This window comes from Gymnogyps californianus, chromosome 1, assembly GCF_018139145.2.
Source record: "Gymnogyps californianus isolate 813 chromosome 1, ASM1813914v2, whole genome shotgun sequence".
In the NCBI taxonomy this organism is placed as follows: Eukaryota; Metazoa; Chordata; class Aves; order Accipitriformes; family Cathartidae; genus Gymnogyps; species Gymnogyps californianus.
The window spans coordinates 65,077,035-65,093,470 of record NC_059471.1 but is presented as its reverse complement, the minus strand read 5'-3'; the positions used below and the strand labels follow the sequence as shown (position 1 = coordinate 65,093,470).

Below are 16,436 nucleotides of genomic sequence, written 5' to 3'. Positions count from 1 at the left end.
TTCAGTTCTGAAAGCTAATCAGACCAGCAACCATGATAACAAGTGATCAAACTAGAAATGCTCTTCTTGCAGGGCTTCAACCAAATTGTGTCTGGTGGAAATTGCTGCGATCTATTCAGCAAGCGCACAGCTGGGGTGGGATACCTCCCGCAACTTTTTATATGTGCCTGCAGCTAAAGGGATTCATTTGCAACACATGCTCAAAGGGTATCATGTACTCGCTTAAAGAGGCTGGTTAATTCATAGATGTTACAAGACCCTAGGACTGACTTGCTTTCCTACCGAGTGACTTTTGAGGAAGTTCTTCCTTGAACTAAATGGCTATTTAAGGGGTAAGCTTAAGTTTGACTTGTGTTTCAATTCATGATAAGAATAGATTATAATACTTGAGAAAATACAAGCTGACCAATCTTCTTTCTGAAAATTGCGTTAGATGTGTGAATAAACAAACTGCAGGAATAGATGAACAATTATAAACTAATACTAGGTATTGAATTTCATTATGGCAATGCTTTTAACTGAATTGAAAAAGAAATTGTACTCCACCAGGCATGGATAACAGCTATGCAGCCTCTAACTGCATACACTTCCCAAGATCTTCAACAGAATTTGGTTTAGAGAATTAGGAATATGAAAGAGATTTTACAGTATGAAAGTTCTCTACATCAAAGATCTCCTCTTGAAGCAAAGGATTCACAAGTGGCTGCAAGAGTGTTCTAGCGATTGTAAATACATGGCAGAGAAGTATGTTTATCCCACAAAAATGAAAAGGGCTCCTGTTGATTTAGTACACAGAGGCAGGAACACATTTAGCTTTACAATTACGCCTTATTGCAGGAGGGTTTATTCAGCCAGTCAGTGTTCTGATTTACACCATGCAAAATGTCTTTGAAGTCAGTTAAGTTACACAACGTATATAAATCAGGATAGGTCTCTGCCGAGGACTAAGAATAGATAGAGAAGGAAAATCCTTACAGGGAAAAGGCAGAACACAATGTCTGCAAGGGGGAGAGTAAACAGCAATGCATACTGCAGCTGTGTAAATGCACTGAGCCCACAGACTCGGCAGACAATATGACGTGTATATTTATACCAGAGTGTTGGGGCTTTTTAAGCAGATAAAAATAATCTTTTTTTAAAGTGTACTTACTGAGAATGGTATTTAGCGTTTATTTAGTTTTGGTAAACATGAGGGGACAAACTGTCATACTTAGGCAGGACACATTGAAATTATTTAGAGGATTTCTGATGACTAAATGTATATATGACTGATACAATTAGCACTGGCTAGCAGAAACTATTACTTAATAAAACCATTACTGTGACAGCAATGTGTATCTTTGACGTCTATATACGTACTTTACTAGATAGGAAAGTAATCCTGTGGTAGCAGAGTTGTGTGTCCCTCCAGTGAGGACTGGACATGCTGAGGAGGGAGATGCAGGGGACAGGAGGGTCTCCTTACCCCGACGGGGAGGACCCTCATCCCTCTGCATGTTTCTTGTTCTGTGCACGGTGGGGCACAGGCTGAAGTGTCCTGCTAAGTTGTCAGTGTTGGCTCCTTGGGGCAGTGTCAGGGTCACTTTCATGGGTGGTCCGAGGGCACCCTGATCCTTCCCACGGGTGCTTCCTGATGAAGCAACCCCATCCTCCTTGGCCTTGGTGGTAGCCACAGATCCAGACTAACCATAACAGACCCGTTCTCCACTTCCATGTATCTGGAATAGCTCAGGTGGCTTCAGAGGCACGACACGGGAGGACGGCGGCTCAGGGGGCAGGAGAAGCAAGCCCGTTCTCTAGCACACTTGACTGAGGTTACCACTGCGGATCAGGCCCTGGAGGTGCTTGATCTCGCAGAGGTGCCCTGCATCTTTAACAACATCACTCCAACACATACCGTTCCCCTTCTCAAGAGATGCTTGAGCCGTTGTGCCAGATAGAAAATATGCCACTACATGCCTGCCAGGCCCTGAGAAAATAGCTCTACAGGTGCAGGGGTGAGCAGCTCCCTGCCGAGACGGTGACTGCGGCAGTGCTGAGGCCAGCGGCGGGAGGAGGGCTGTGCCTCTGACAGCCATGGAGCGGCAAGTGTTAGGTACCGTCCTGGGGAACCACCATCGCGTCTCCTTTTCCCCCCTCCCCTTTCTGCCCAGAGAAAACCCTGACAATTCCCACCCTGGATGAGCTGTGCCGGGCAGTACGTGGAGACCGAGGAAAAAAGAGAAGGGGAGGGAGGCAAGGGCTGCTGCTGCCCCAGCACCCCTGCTACCTGCTGGAGGCAGGAGGAAGCACTGGGGCCTGGTGGCCTCCTGATCCTTGCTCTGCGCATGGACCCATCCATGATCCTGGGTCTAGAGGTCTACATGGTCTACTTACCCTCCTCTGCATTTTTGCCTGCAGGCACAGGAACAACTCATTTTTAAGCAGAATTTTCTATGGTGGCCAAAGGTCTGCTGTTAGCACCAGCTATATTTTATGATGACATTTTTCAGATGGCTTTACAATTCACCAAGTGGTTTTCTTAGACATGCTTCCTCTCCTCAGGCTTTTCTGTTGTTTTCCTGGGGGACGTAATGTTTTTCTCCCATCTCCTTTGATGATAAAACTCTATGTCTCCTTGAGAAAGCTTTCTGGACCTTCCCCCCTTCTCCATTCTGCTGAGCTCTGGATCTCTCCAGTGACTTCTCTAATTTTAACGCTGTTACTTAATTGGATAAACTGACTTCTTCCATTTTACATTTATATTTCATAGCACATCTGCAGCATTTGAGAGTTCACTGCATGGATGTTTCAAACCACACCATAGGATCTTGGCAGTTACGCATGACTTCAGAGATTTTATACACATATATCTGACGTACAGAGGAAGTAATTAAACCATATGGACCTCTCCCATACAGTAGGAAGCACAGCACAAATCTTCTCACTTGATTTATTATAACCTTATGTCATTTAGCAAAACCAACTCTGCAACTGTTTGAAAGAAAGAAGCCAGCTGAGGAGAGAGAGGACTTGCATGGGGAGCTGTGGCTCAGGCAATCCTGAGCAGTTTTATGTGCCTGTGGCCATACAGCGCAGTCAAGACCTTGCTGGCAGCACTAGGGACGAGCTAGCGGAGTGCAAACTCTGCAGTTTGGTTTGCAAGGCTTTGTAACAACAAGAAAAACAAATGGATCTGTCCTCAACCTGCACATTTACCTCTGGTTCTGCTCCGATGGCAGGGGCTAAGGTGGAGGGGCTGCAGGGGACAGCACCAGAAGCTGTCCCTTGTCACACAGAGGGAGCCCACCCCTCACCTATCCTGCAGCCCTGCTCTGTGTGGACAGGTTTAAGAAGGACAAGGCTGGGCTTGTGCAATTTAGCCTGTCCCATCTGCAGGGCACACTGATGGTGGGGGAATGGTCCCTACAATCTCTGCCACCGTGCAAAGTCCCTAGCAAATATAAATAAAGTAAAATAAAAGCTGTGGAAAAGGATGCAGGATGGTGTTACACTGCACATCTGTGCCAAGCACATGGAGAAGCATGCTCTGTAACGGAAAGGGAGTTAGTCTCACAGTGGTAAGGGATACTCTGCAGTACCAGAACAGTCATATTTGAACTGAAGAGTTTCCTGGAAAATATGTTCTATCCACAAACCTGCATGCCAGTGCATGCCCTCATTAAATATTGGAATAATGCACATACATGGGTCCAACACCCACAGCATGGTGTGGTGCCTTTGGGCCCTGTGCTGCTGGAGTCCCTGTTCACTGGAAAGAAGCTGTCACTGTGCCCCTCTGTGGGCCGCTACCTCTGCCATTAACGTGGAAGTGCTAGCAACACCCTTGGCACCGTACAAAGAGCCACATGCAAACAGCTCCTGCCCCAAGGAGCTTACATCCTAACACAGCCAAGCACAGCCAACTGTGAAGACCATGGCACCCCGTGTTGCAGGGGGAAGAGTTCACCTCACAAAAATGGCTTCTCTCATTCCTCTTCCAGGCTACCAAGAAGGGAAGTCCCTTACGGGAAGCCTTTAACACAAAAAGGCTGGTGAAATGGCAAAGGAAAAGATGTTGCATGCTTGGGAGCAGATGACAGAAAGGTCATAAAAATAATAGAGGATCTAGACACTGAGAAACAGCCAAAAGCAAGAAGTGATTTATAGGGAAAAAAAGGAGTATTTGGATCAGAAGAGAATAATACAGACATATTCAACTCCTTATTAGACTGGATAGAAAGACTATACTGGCTGCTGTACCCTGAATGGAGCAAAGCACTACGTGTACTGGGGAGGATAGTGAGCGCAAGAACTTTCTTTTTTGCTCTTACACTGATACTATGCTTTGCCAACAACCTTGGAGCCAAATAAACCCACTTTTAATCAAGTTATCAGGCTTGATAATATCTCTTTAACCAGTGATACTATATTTGCAAAAATTAGTTTTGCTAACTAATAAAATAAGCAATAGTTAGACACAGAATTTCATCAAACAGCCATGACCCATACTAAAAAAAAACCAAACCACAAAAAAACCCAAAGAGCTTTTCTTCACTGGGCATCTATGATAGTACTAGACAGAAAGGAATCTGAAAGACTAATATAATATTTTCATAGAAAAATAATTTTAGCCTGTGGGAGAAAAAATGCTGCACGGATGTTTCATTTGTTTGGGCTTGCAGCTTATTCATTATCTAGAGCCATTCTCTATGCCTAAAACACAGACTTCTATCCTTCGAGATCTTCTTTCTGCATGCTCCCAAAGTGGATATCTAATTGTAAGATATTTTAACACTTGTCATCCTTTTCCAGATCAATGTAATGGAAGCATTTACATATACTTCAACAGCCCCGTTCATTATGCAAAGACACTGAAAAGTATTTGGAAACCTTACGTACAAACTGAGGTAAATAAGGAACATGTATTCTCTTAAGTTTCAGTAAGAAAATGCTGAGAACAGGCTTGGTCTGCCTCGGCAGATACTGTTCGTGATGACAGCCTGCCCATTCCCACATTCCTGGTCTCTCCAGGTCAGACTCAAAAGATTCCACTAATAGTTTGGTACTTACCAAAGCAGACAAAAGGAAAATGGGTCAATGTTACTTGCTCCCATGTGACAAAAATACAGAAAACAGCAACAAGCACCATTTGAGAAACTTGTAAAGCCTTGGACACATGTCATGAGAAACCATTTACACTCTCTAGAGTGTAATTTAAGCACTAAAAGATGACCTGGATTATCCCCCTTGGATGCCTGCGTGAGCTACCCAGTTACAGAGCAAGCCTATCACCCACCCACTGCATGTTCTTTAAACTCCTGCTCACAGTAAGCAGAAATTGCAAAACTTGGCCAAAAGCACAAAAAATATTTTTGCGCAGTAGTTGCACTGTCTTGACTGTGAGAAGTCAAAGCCTGAAGGTCTAACCAAATGGACAGTATATTTGTCCTAAAACAAATCTGACAGCGCATTTCATTTCCGTAATGAAGTGTAATTCATATGTGAAAACCAAACAAAAATATCAATGATGCATGAGAATGTACTGTGCTGTGCAGACACTATTGACCAGAATGAGTGGAAAGATTACAGATGAGTAGGCAGTCATGACATTGCTTAACTGCAGGTACTTATTTTCTAAATAAGGTAAAATACACTTTCAGTATTTCATAGGAAGACAGGAAGGAAAAAAATTTGCCATTTAATTTTAAGTAAAAAGATATGGTAATATTTTTAAATGGTTGTGAATTACATCCAAAGGGTTCGTATCCCAGCATCAGCTATTGTGACCAAAGTTAACTTTGCGCTACTTATCTCCAACAAGTTTCCTTTCTATTATTTCTTCACTACAGTTAAATTTTCTACAGTTAAATTTTAAGTATTGTTTTATCTTCTGCAACAAAATGGTTCTCGATTCCTTACTGTGGTTTCTCTTGCTTTTTTCCTCCACCTCTCATTCAAATTTGTCATATGCAGATTGCCAAATACACTCTTAAAAATGCTGCCCTCAAAATAAATTCCTAAAATACCAGTGAAATACCATCTCAATTTATTAGCAAACTGCCGTAAGATTTGTTTTCTTATTTGAGTGTAACAAGCCCATAAATCAATGGAATACATAGGTAATGCAAAAGGCATCAAATGGTGTCATTTCAAATAGAAGAGCTGAATCTGCATTACAAATAGAGTTAATCCAGCACATTTACTTCAGTCATAATTTTGTTTAAACTACAACCTTGGCATTCATTTTGATTGATTACACTAATTCTTGAGCATTGTCCAACACTGTTGAATTGTTCTCTCGTCACACCAGCTGAGATTGCAAAGGTTTTTGGTAGAAGCTCGTAGGAGAAATATCTGCACAGGTTTAACCTAGGTCAATGGGCTTTAGAGAGAGTGCAGTATCTACATGAATGCTGCATACCTGTACTTATTTTGCTGGAGATAATGTATGTCAATCCGGGGAAGTTTTAAAAGATGAGGTTGGAAATTGCAGTAAAAAGGTGGATGTGTCCTTTTGACTACCTTTCAGTCAAGTATCATTCTTTTTCTCTTGTACAGTTGATTTGAAAAGGTTTTGGAGGAATTTTGCTTTCAGGGCTGGAGCAAAAGACAGGGAGTGCAATTTTTTAGTGTGGGATGGGCTTAACAATACTGTAGTCCTTTAGATTACAAATATATACAATTTTTAAAGGTTACTTATGGAACCAAATAACGTTTCATATCTGGCTGAAGCAGAAACGCTCTGCAAAATAATAAAAGACTAAAAAGGAGGGAAAAAATAATTTTTGGTCAATGTGCATATTTTGTTTGATTTGAAAGAAAGACTCCATTTGAGTTTATTTTATCTTTTAAACATTCTTTACAATATTCTGAACATTTACAAATGAAAATGTGATTTTGGTGTGAAAATTTAATTGCATTCCTGCATGTATTGAAACAAAACACCCTGCTTTTTCTTACATACTTTGCATTTTTTATTTGAAACAGATTCTGAGGAAAACCTTTCACTGACTCTTCCCAAATCTCAGATTTTGTGTAGAATGCATATATGGAAGGAGGATTCACTGCTTCTTGCTCATGGGAAAGTTATCTAACCTCTGTCCACCAGTTCAAAAAGATCTCTGATGTTGATTATACATGTATAAACAGAGCTAAAAAAAAAAGGAAACATGCATATTTCACTCAAAGAAATGTCAGGACAAATGTACTAAAGAACAGCAATTAGCAACCAACATGAGTATCCAGCTACACGGCTGATTGATAGTCAACATAGCCCAGGTTAAGCAATTTTCACTAAATAAAACATTAGGTCATAAACTAGGCATTAAGTTTCAGACTGACTCAAGTTCAAGTTCTGTCAAGCAAACCTGTACCCTGCCTGCCTTCGGTAGCTAACTCTAAAGATTACGGGCCTGTTTACTGCTAACGGTTCATGCAATTAAGCCTTAAGACCTTTAGATGCCTATGGAACAATATGAAGACTGCAGGGATTTATGTATGCTAGAAAGACCTCGTAAGGCAGTGTTTTGAAAGTATAAACATAAACAAAAGCATGCATTTGAAACTGTACTCTCAAATGTGTGTGTAAAAGGGAACTGTACTCTTGTATCTGAAAGCAGAATTTAGCTTCACACTGTTAAACACTTTTTTATGGTAACACTCTTTCTGTCTTTTGCAGTCACCAGTAAGCTGCTCTCCACTACTACCTTGACTAGAGAAAAAAAGAAAATTAAATCTCAATGTACCATACCAGACTTGATTACAGTATTGAAATAACGAAGGGTGCCTTCCTGTCCATGCATAATGCTTATTAGTACTATAGGTATTTTGCTTTTAAATCTGCTGCCATTACAAATACCTCCCCCAAATACCTCCCTTCTGAGGGCAGCTCCTCTTCCTGGAAGTTTCCAGAGACTTAACCTTGGCCTATGAAGCAATGTGAAATTTTGAAGCATCTTTTTTTGGTACTTCATATCCATTCTAGTGCAGCATCTGACAATACTTCAGAAGGTACATGACCAAGTTCTCTCCCAAAGCTTTGTATATGGCAAACACTGGAGAGCAAATAAGACATTTTTCAAACCATTTCTGTCTCGGGAAGGTAAGAACAAAAAGAGAAAGACAAGTAAGGGCAGGCCACTGCAAGGCATGTAAGCTTTGTGAATTTTTGGCTTGCGTGATCAGTGGGGTTTCTTCTGGTGGTGGGTTCATGTTTGGGTGTTTGCTGAGTGGCTTCCTGGGGATGTCTGAAGGGTATATGAACTGGCAAGGTGGTTCCTTGACCCTTACAATGGAGGAGCTTGCACGACAGAGGAGCTTGCATCAGCCTGTATACAGAGGCTTAGGTGAGCTTGCCTTCTCACCATGACTCCTAGGTACATCTCAGTGAGGCCAGATCTTCCTTGTTGCTACTTAGCTTAAAATGGGTAGGGCAGGGAAAGGGAAACATAATCCCACTCACCTCCCAAAGGAGAAGTTATACTAATATAAACTTTCAAGAGCTAACAAATTGTAAGCTCAGGATGCAGGCAGAAGCTAAGCAACAGAGCAGAGACCACTCTGTTGCAGAGAGAGTGCAAGGTGTGTTATTGCTGACCCAGGAGGCAGATTTTGTACGTGCAGCCCCTGGTCCTAGCAGAAGTCCTGGATTTGTTTTCTAGAGGCAAGAGTGGCTGAGCTGGAGAGAAACGGGTACACAGGCAAGGCCTGCCAGGATGTGGTGGAGCAGTCCCATCTCTGCTGTGGCCACTCTCACATGGCCACCATCAAAAAAACCCCCTGATGTTCACTAAACATGTACGCAGAAGATGTCAGTCTGAAGGAAGGTGGATAATCAGCTTGGAATGGGGGATCATATCTCTGACAAACTCTAACCTCCAGCTGATTATAATGTCCACTTGGTATGAGGATCCTCCTGGAGCAGAGGGAATCTTCCAGATGAGGACAAAGCAGGTGATGGTAGTGGGAGGCTTGATTATTTGAAACTGATAGCTGGGTTTGAAACAGCTGAGAGGACTGAAAGGCCTGCTGAGTGCAAAGGTAGATACCCACGAGATGTCCAGGTAGGTATTTAGTCTGGTAGAAGGGAGAAACAAGTGGTCACAATCTATGTTATGCCACTGATCTGGGAAAGTAGAGTAGGGACGTCCTAGGGGGTTAACTCAAGGCTGCTGTGTGGGAGACTGAAGTCCTTGCAAACTCCTTGGAACAAGAGAAACCTGCACAGGAGGAATGGGCTGGACTTCAGTCAAATTGCAACAAGGCTGGTGTTACTGAAAATTAAAAAGTTCACAAAGAAATAGTTAAACTAGAAACAGGGGGAAGACTGACAGCCATGGTGGAGCACCTGGTTCAGACTGAAGGAACTTAGGAGGGAGACATGGCTAATGTTCAATACATTCCTGAAAAGGCAAGGGAGGAAACGAACAGCGTAAATGCAATAAACAGGGAAGGTAAATAACACCATTCACAATGCCACTTGACTGGCGCTTGCAACAGAGAATGGGAAAAATTTGTAAGTGCTTCTGCAGTAGTGCTAGAGATCTGAAAAATAGGATTACGGAATTATACTACTTGGCAACAAATGAAAACCCTGATATAACAGGCATCTCACGCTGGTGAAAGGAGGATAATCAGTGGCATACAGAGTTGCTAGGCTGTCTACAGGAATGACAGAAAATGAGATACAGCCAGGGCAGTGGCACAGCATGTGAAGGCTAAAACAAAGTGTAACAGAAAAAAAACACTGGGGGCAGAGGGGAGCATTAGGAAATCCTTGTGGGTGGAAATAACAGAAAGATAGGACTTGGTTTGTATTTAGGACTCCCCTGTTAAAGACACCGATCATAAAATACTCAGTGAAATTAGAGAAGCTGTAAAACTAGGTCAGGTAGCAATATTGGCAAATTCCAACTACCAACGTGCTGTTGGGCACAACGCCTCATCCAGATGGTATAAGGAGATAGAATTTTTGGACACAGTAACTGACGGCTTCTTAGCGTGGTGAGCCCTGGGACCCACAAGAAAGGATGCCGCTCTGGGTTTAGTCTTGAATGCTGCACAGGACCTGCTTCAAGACGTACTAGTAGAACTGCTCTATAATAGCTTCACAATATAACTGAACTTAATGCTGTAGTGGGCTGGAGTAAGCCAAAGAAATACATCACACAGATATTCAATTTCAAGAAGGGGAAATACATAAAAATCACAAAATACTAAAAACCTATAAAAGCAGTCAAAAAGGCAAGAAGCCTAAAGCAACCTGGAGGCTTTTCAAAAACACTGTATTAAAAGTCCTGGTAAACTATGTGTCACATATCAAAAAGAAAGTAAAACAGTTCAATAAAAACCCTGCATAGCTCATAAAAAAAGCTAAGGAGGCTGTTGTAGGGAAAAAGGCTAGCATTTAAAAAATTGCTGAAATGAACAGGAAAGCCCATAAAAAACAGATCAAGAGTAAATGGCAACTAGGATGGCTAAAAAAGAATGCGAATATTTTGCAGAAGATCATCAAGCCAATAGTAAAAAGTCGTTTAAAGAAAAGCAAGAAGCCATCAAGGGAAATAGCAGTACCACATGATGCCAAAGGCTTATAAGGGGCACTCAGGGATGATAAGGCCATAGCAGAGAAACTTAGTGACTTCTTTGCACAGGTCTTTACTGCTGAAGGTGTTTGAGAAGGTCCCAAATCCAAGCTATTCTTTGAGCCAGATTAATTTCAGGTAAATATAAAGGAAGTAGTAGATGAAACAGATAAGGCAGGCGTTACTAAGTGACCAGGAGTGGGTGATATTGACCTGGGACTTCTGAAGGAACTCAAGTATGAAATTGCAGAACTGCTGGCCAAGGTGTGTAACCCATCATTACAAACTGCCACTGCACCAGCGGGCTGGTGCCAACCAAGCTCCCATGTGGAAAAGAGGCCCAAGAGGAGACCCTGGAAACTGTGGGCCAGTTCGTCTGACTTTCCTGCTTGGCCAGGCAGTAGTCTACCTTAAAGAACACAATAACTGAGCACAAGGATAAGCATGGTAAAGCAAGCCCTAGTGACCATAATGTATTTGGATTTTCAAAATGGCTTTGACAAAGTACTTCACCAAAGCTTTTTAAAATAAATTCCCTTGGGGCTGGAAGAGAGGTGCTCTCTTCCTGAAGGCTGTTAGAGGGTAGGAAGAAAAGAATAGTGCTTGGTGGTCACATTTTGAAAATGGAGACGCAACAGCAGTGGGTTCTCTCAGACACGGGTGCTGGAACCGGTTTTAGTAAAGACTTCAACAGTGAGCTAGAGAAGGGACTGAACCATGAAACATCCAAGTCTATAGATGATACTAACCTCTCGCAGGTTGTTAATGCCATGCTGGTGATGGGGGATGGGGAGATCTGGTGATCTCCCATGCTGGGAGATCCAGAAGGACCTCACCAAACTGGGTGGGCAGATAGGCTTCAGTGTTGGACGGGCATCAGGAATGGTATTCAGAAGACAACAGAGGGTGTCAATTTGCTGCTAAGTAAGACCTTGGTGCACCCATAATCCTGTGTGCTGTGTACAGTCTGGTCTCTCACAGAAGAGAGACAGAAGAATAAAAGGACTAAGGGTTGGAGTGTTGCCTTCAAAAGAGAACCTACAAAGGCTGCGACTTTTCCTTTTGGACAGGAGAAAGCTGAGAGGGAATATGACTGACTTTCACAGAATTAGGGAAGTAGTGAATAAGGTAAACACAGAACCACTCCTTTCCAGATCTTACAGTACTAGAAATAGGGTGTACTTGATGAAACCAGAGGGAGATTGGCTTAGAACAGGTCAGACAGTAATTCTGTATCATTTGAGTAGTGAACTCCTTGGTGCCACAGGAGGTTGTGAAGACGCACTGTTACCGCAGCTTCAAAAAAGGATTAGACAAATTCAGGGATAAACACAGACACTGAAGGAACATATAAATATGTCATGTCTCTAATAGGGTGATCTTGGCTACAAGGGAAATGGACTGCAGAAAGTTGCCAGATCTCTGTGCTCCCCTTAAATAGCATCTCCTACTGCCACTGTTGGGGACAGGGTTGTGGGCTAGATGAACTACTGGTCAAATTTGGGAAGACACTTCTTATGTTCTTATTTTGTAAAAATAGAGTAAAATCTCAGATTTCATCAGATATATCAACTTACACTAACCAAGAGTTACAAAGGAGCTACTGCCATTATACCAGCTTAGAAGCCAATTAACTGCAATGTTCAAGAATTACACTAACAGTTAAGAAAGTTATTTTATTGGATTTAAACATTTCCCTAAGATATAAGAATGGAATTGACTTTAGAATATTTAAGTGTTGTATTTTGTTGGGTTTTTTTAATTATGAAGAAAAACATCTTCTAGATCTAGCCCATGTGTTAAGATTTAAACTTGTATGGAAAATGCTTGTAAGTAAAGATCAGACACTAGATTTCACACTGTGAAAGCACCCAAAAGCAGACGGAAATGATTATAGGTGAACTGGTGATAGCCTACCCTTGGCCACTGCATTAGCGAAAGCAATATAACAGATATCTGTAAAGGAGTTATAGTGTACCCTCATGACAGTCTTGGTTAAAAAGGAATGTTTAGGCATTCCCAAAAAGCGGCCCTTATGGGGGGACATGAAGCTCTCTTTTCATTTCACAGTTTCCATTATTCCAGCCCCTTGCAAAAACAATGGCTAAATGGCTCGAGCACTGTTAGGTGCTTGACTCAGACAGAAAGTACAAAGCGAGATTTCAATAGAGTGCATTTTCTCACTCTATAGAAAGATCAGAAAGATTTCTATTCACTTCCACTTTCTACAAAGCCTTCTAGGTTGATTATGAAGTGAGGTTGATTATGAACTTCAATAGGTCAAACAGTTGGCGATTGTACTGAAAGGAGTTATTGTTTCCTACATAAGTGCATTAATGTTTAACAAATTTTAAAGGTGCATATATTGTAGTCTGACCAACACATGGTTTGCAAAGAACTTTAAATCTCAAAATTTTAGGAGTTGCAATAAAAATCTAGGGGAAAAAGAAAGAAACCAGAAGTTTTTCATTTGTTTTTTTTCCTTTAGTCCCGAGTTACCGTTTCATTCAAAACAGAATTTCAATACCGTATCGGTGCTTCCCTCTTACCCAGGCACCTGGGTACTCCTTACAGTATTTTCTCCACATGTAGCTTAGGGAGAGGATGAGTCTGTTGTCTTAGGAGAACAACTTAGGAGAAGTTGTCCTAGGAGAAAATGAGAAGACGAGTCTGTCTCATCTTAGGGAGAAAATGAGTCTGTTGTCTTTCCTCTCCCTTTTCACCCTGTGCCCTCCACTGAGGCTTATACTGTGGGTTTTTTTCATGTGGATTTGGACACTCCTGCAGGAGCTTCGATTCTCGCTGGAACTCGGCTGAGCTTTTTGCCAGCTGTGAGAAGGGGAGATGAGGGTGAGGCTGGTCCCCGATCTTGGCTTCTGCAGCCCCAGCTCCAACCACCTGCCTAGTTGCAAGGTACGGTTAGATAGACTGGATATTCTTATCCAGCTAACAGTAAATATGCACCTAGGTTAAAGTAAAATAACTAGGCTGCAGTGAAAAAGAACAAAGATTAGAGTGTCATTAGACACTAGAAAAAACACAGCTTATGGAAGAAGTTCCCTTTACTCTTTTTCTTCTGAAAGTGTGAACTCAAAAGCGAGACAGGAGGTGGGAACTTCAAGGGGATTGTGTGTGGCCCAAGAAAGACATTCCTTTAGAGAAACTTCTCCAAGCAACAGCTCAGCATTTGCTGTGAATTGCAAACGTGGTTATCAGCAATGTCCTATGATTCTCTGAACGTTTGAATTAGGTCTGTTTTCCTCCTGGGAATGAGGCAGAAAGCGTATTTCGCAGGTGTCCTCCCAGCCCGGGGAGCAGCTCTGATGAGAGGTGGGAGGTTGCAGGTTAGACGCTGCCTTTGCCTTGCTGCAGCAGCTCCCCCACCGCTACAGCAGGCAGATGAAGCTTCTGCTGTTTCATTTTCCTGTCCTCACTGGATTTTGTCAAGCTGTGTCTGAGCCCAGGGAAAGTTGCAGGGCAGAGCCCAGCCAAAAAAGAGTGGAGGAAAAACTAAAAACACATACCTGTTTCTGGTAGGCCTGCTAGGTGCATGCATTAATTTGTGCTAGGTGGCCTTTTGTCCCTGGAAACTGCCTGGATGAAACACGATTCAACTTTCCTGTGCCTTCATGCCTAACCTTATCAGTCCCGAACCAAAAGCAGCGTAGACAGAAGCACAGGGCTTCCAGCTGCCATGCATCTGGAGACCTGGCACAAATCACCAAAGCCTGGCTGAATCCTCACACATCTAGACGGTGCCTCTCTGCCTCTAGCACAGAGCCCCCAGAAGATATCAGTGGGCGTATTTTGTAAAGACCACTTTTTTGAAAACAAAAGCCATTGGATTAAGACAACAAATAAAGAGAAGCATCTTTATTTAAATGCTGTGCCTTAAGACTGTAACTGAAGCAACGACAGAAAATGAAGTAGAAGCGCATATAAATAAAAAGTAGGCATTTCTTCAGACCTTCCAATTGTATTTACCACTCCAACAGATTTATTCAACAGCTTCTGATATGCATTCAGTAGCAGCAACCCAAAGAAAGTGCTTTTGTTTGCCTGGTTTTGAGAGACCTGTCACGAACAGAAGGTGAATTTCCAGGGGATGGTAGGGCTGACAGCTGGCTGCAGACCCTCGCAGTGCTGTTCCCACCTGAGTTCCAGATGCCCTGCAAGTGACAGCTCTGTTGCACCCGAGATGGAAAGTCATTGCAGAAGCAGGCTCTGACAGACTGCTTCAGGCACTCTTACAAGTGCAAACACGCAATATGTCTATTGTGCATGTAATGAGTCACCTCGAACAGATGTGTGTCGTGCCAGATTATACAGAGGTTTGTGAAAATAAATATTCCCATTGAGGATTAGCATGAGACCAGAAGCTATGCCAAATTTGACTAGTCTCTAAAAGCCAATCTTGTTCCTTAAACCAGATGTTTAACAGAGGTTGTGACATCTGAAGAGACCAGCAGACACAAAATACACGCAGTGTATGCTGACTCAGAATGAGGTATATAATTTCAGAGCATTAAAATACAATTTTTGAAGTGTTATAAAATTCTTTAAATCACTTTCCCCAATACTCCTTCACATCTTGCACAATTACCCATGGTAGCAAAATATAATTTACATTTTGTAACATCCTCCTTCTCTCTTTTTTAGTGTCTGTTTAAAGGGAGGCCAGTGTGATTAGTTGCTGGGGTTACTTACTTCCCTGAGATAAATCAAAGAGTGAGAGTGGCGAGCGAGTACATAAAATCTGCCCTTATCTCCCAGTCTAGGTACTAAACAACTCACAGGGAGCTTCTCATCAGTGGTACCTGACTGATTCTCTACTTTGGTAATTTAACATTTTCAGCTTTTCTAACCTATGCAATTACTTCCGTTTAGCTACCTCTTTTGTCTTGTAGACTTGGCAACTTGAAATTAAAGGTTATTCAGTCAATAAGAAATGTGAAAAATATTTCAGTCACAAAAGCTGGTAGTTTTGCAACAGATACTTTCACAAACGTTAGTGGAGAACAAGTACATCCATGCTTTGCTTTTAGAACCCCAAAAAATGACACTGAAAAAAGACATAGTAATGTCATACTTGAAGCCATTTCATACAGCATCAGTTTTTGACTTTCAGTGCCCTTGGAGGGAAGTGGCAGGAGGCACTCGCCAAACTTCATGTGCTGGATGACGAGGGTAATGCAGTAACAGCTAGAGGGAGCCCCATCGGAAGCTGTGTCTTGGGGGAGGGCTTGTTTGTCCTCAGCTTCATCAGTTTGCCATTAGGTTATTGTAATGGAAAGCAGACTGTGAGCAGATCATGGTCAGGGGATCGGAGTATAACCATTACGGTCCTCATGGCATGGTAACCCCAGGATCATCTGACTTCCACGGAGACATCGGGACTTCTGCTGTAAACAAGAGTGTTCCTAGCCTCCCACCTACACTGTGACTTTCCTACCACCTCTTCCTCTGCTCAGACGTGGAGTCAAGCTTGAGGAATGCTTGGGAATGGGAACCGACGGCCTGCTGCGCGGAGGGAAGGCAGAGAACTAAAAAATCTTATGAGGTTTGTGATAGCAGAACGAGCATATGACCTGCCGCCACATCTCTTGTCTGACCTATTCTTAGAGATGGGTGGATGGAAAAGGCTGAGTCACTGTCTCAGCTGCAGAAGACCAAGCTGTACAGAAGGAGCCTGCCAGCCAGGGCTCCAAGCCATACAGGATAGGAACTGCCCTATTTCTCAGAGCTCTTTGCAGCAGGTGGCTAATCCCCTCCACCCCATCTCCCTTCCTCTGCCTCATTCCTCACTATTGCCCAAAACAAAGAACAGACTATCAGCAACAACCTAATGCCAGAAGTCCCAACCAGTTCCCT

The 16,436-nt window shown here is 42.6% G+C and overlaps 1 protein-coding gene across 1 annotated transcript in view; it reads right to left on the bottom strand.

The window, feature by feature from the left end:
* Positions 1 to 16,436, bottom strand: part of COL4A2 (collagen type IV alpha 2 chain) — a 147,386-nt gene that overhangs the window by 87,539 nt on the left and 43,411 nt on the right. The gene's annotated exons all lie outside the window — the stretch shown is intronic.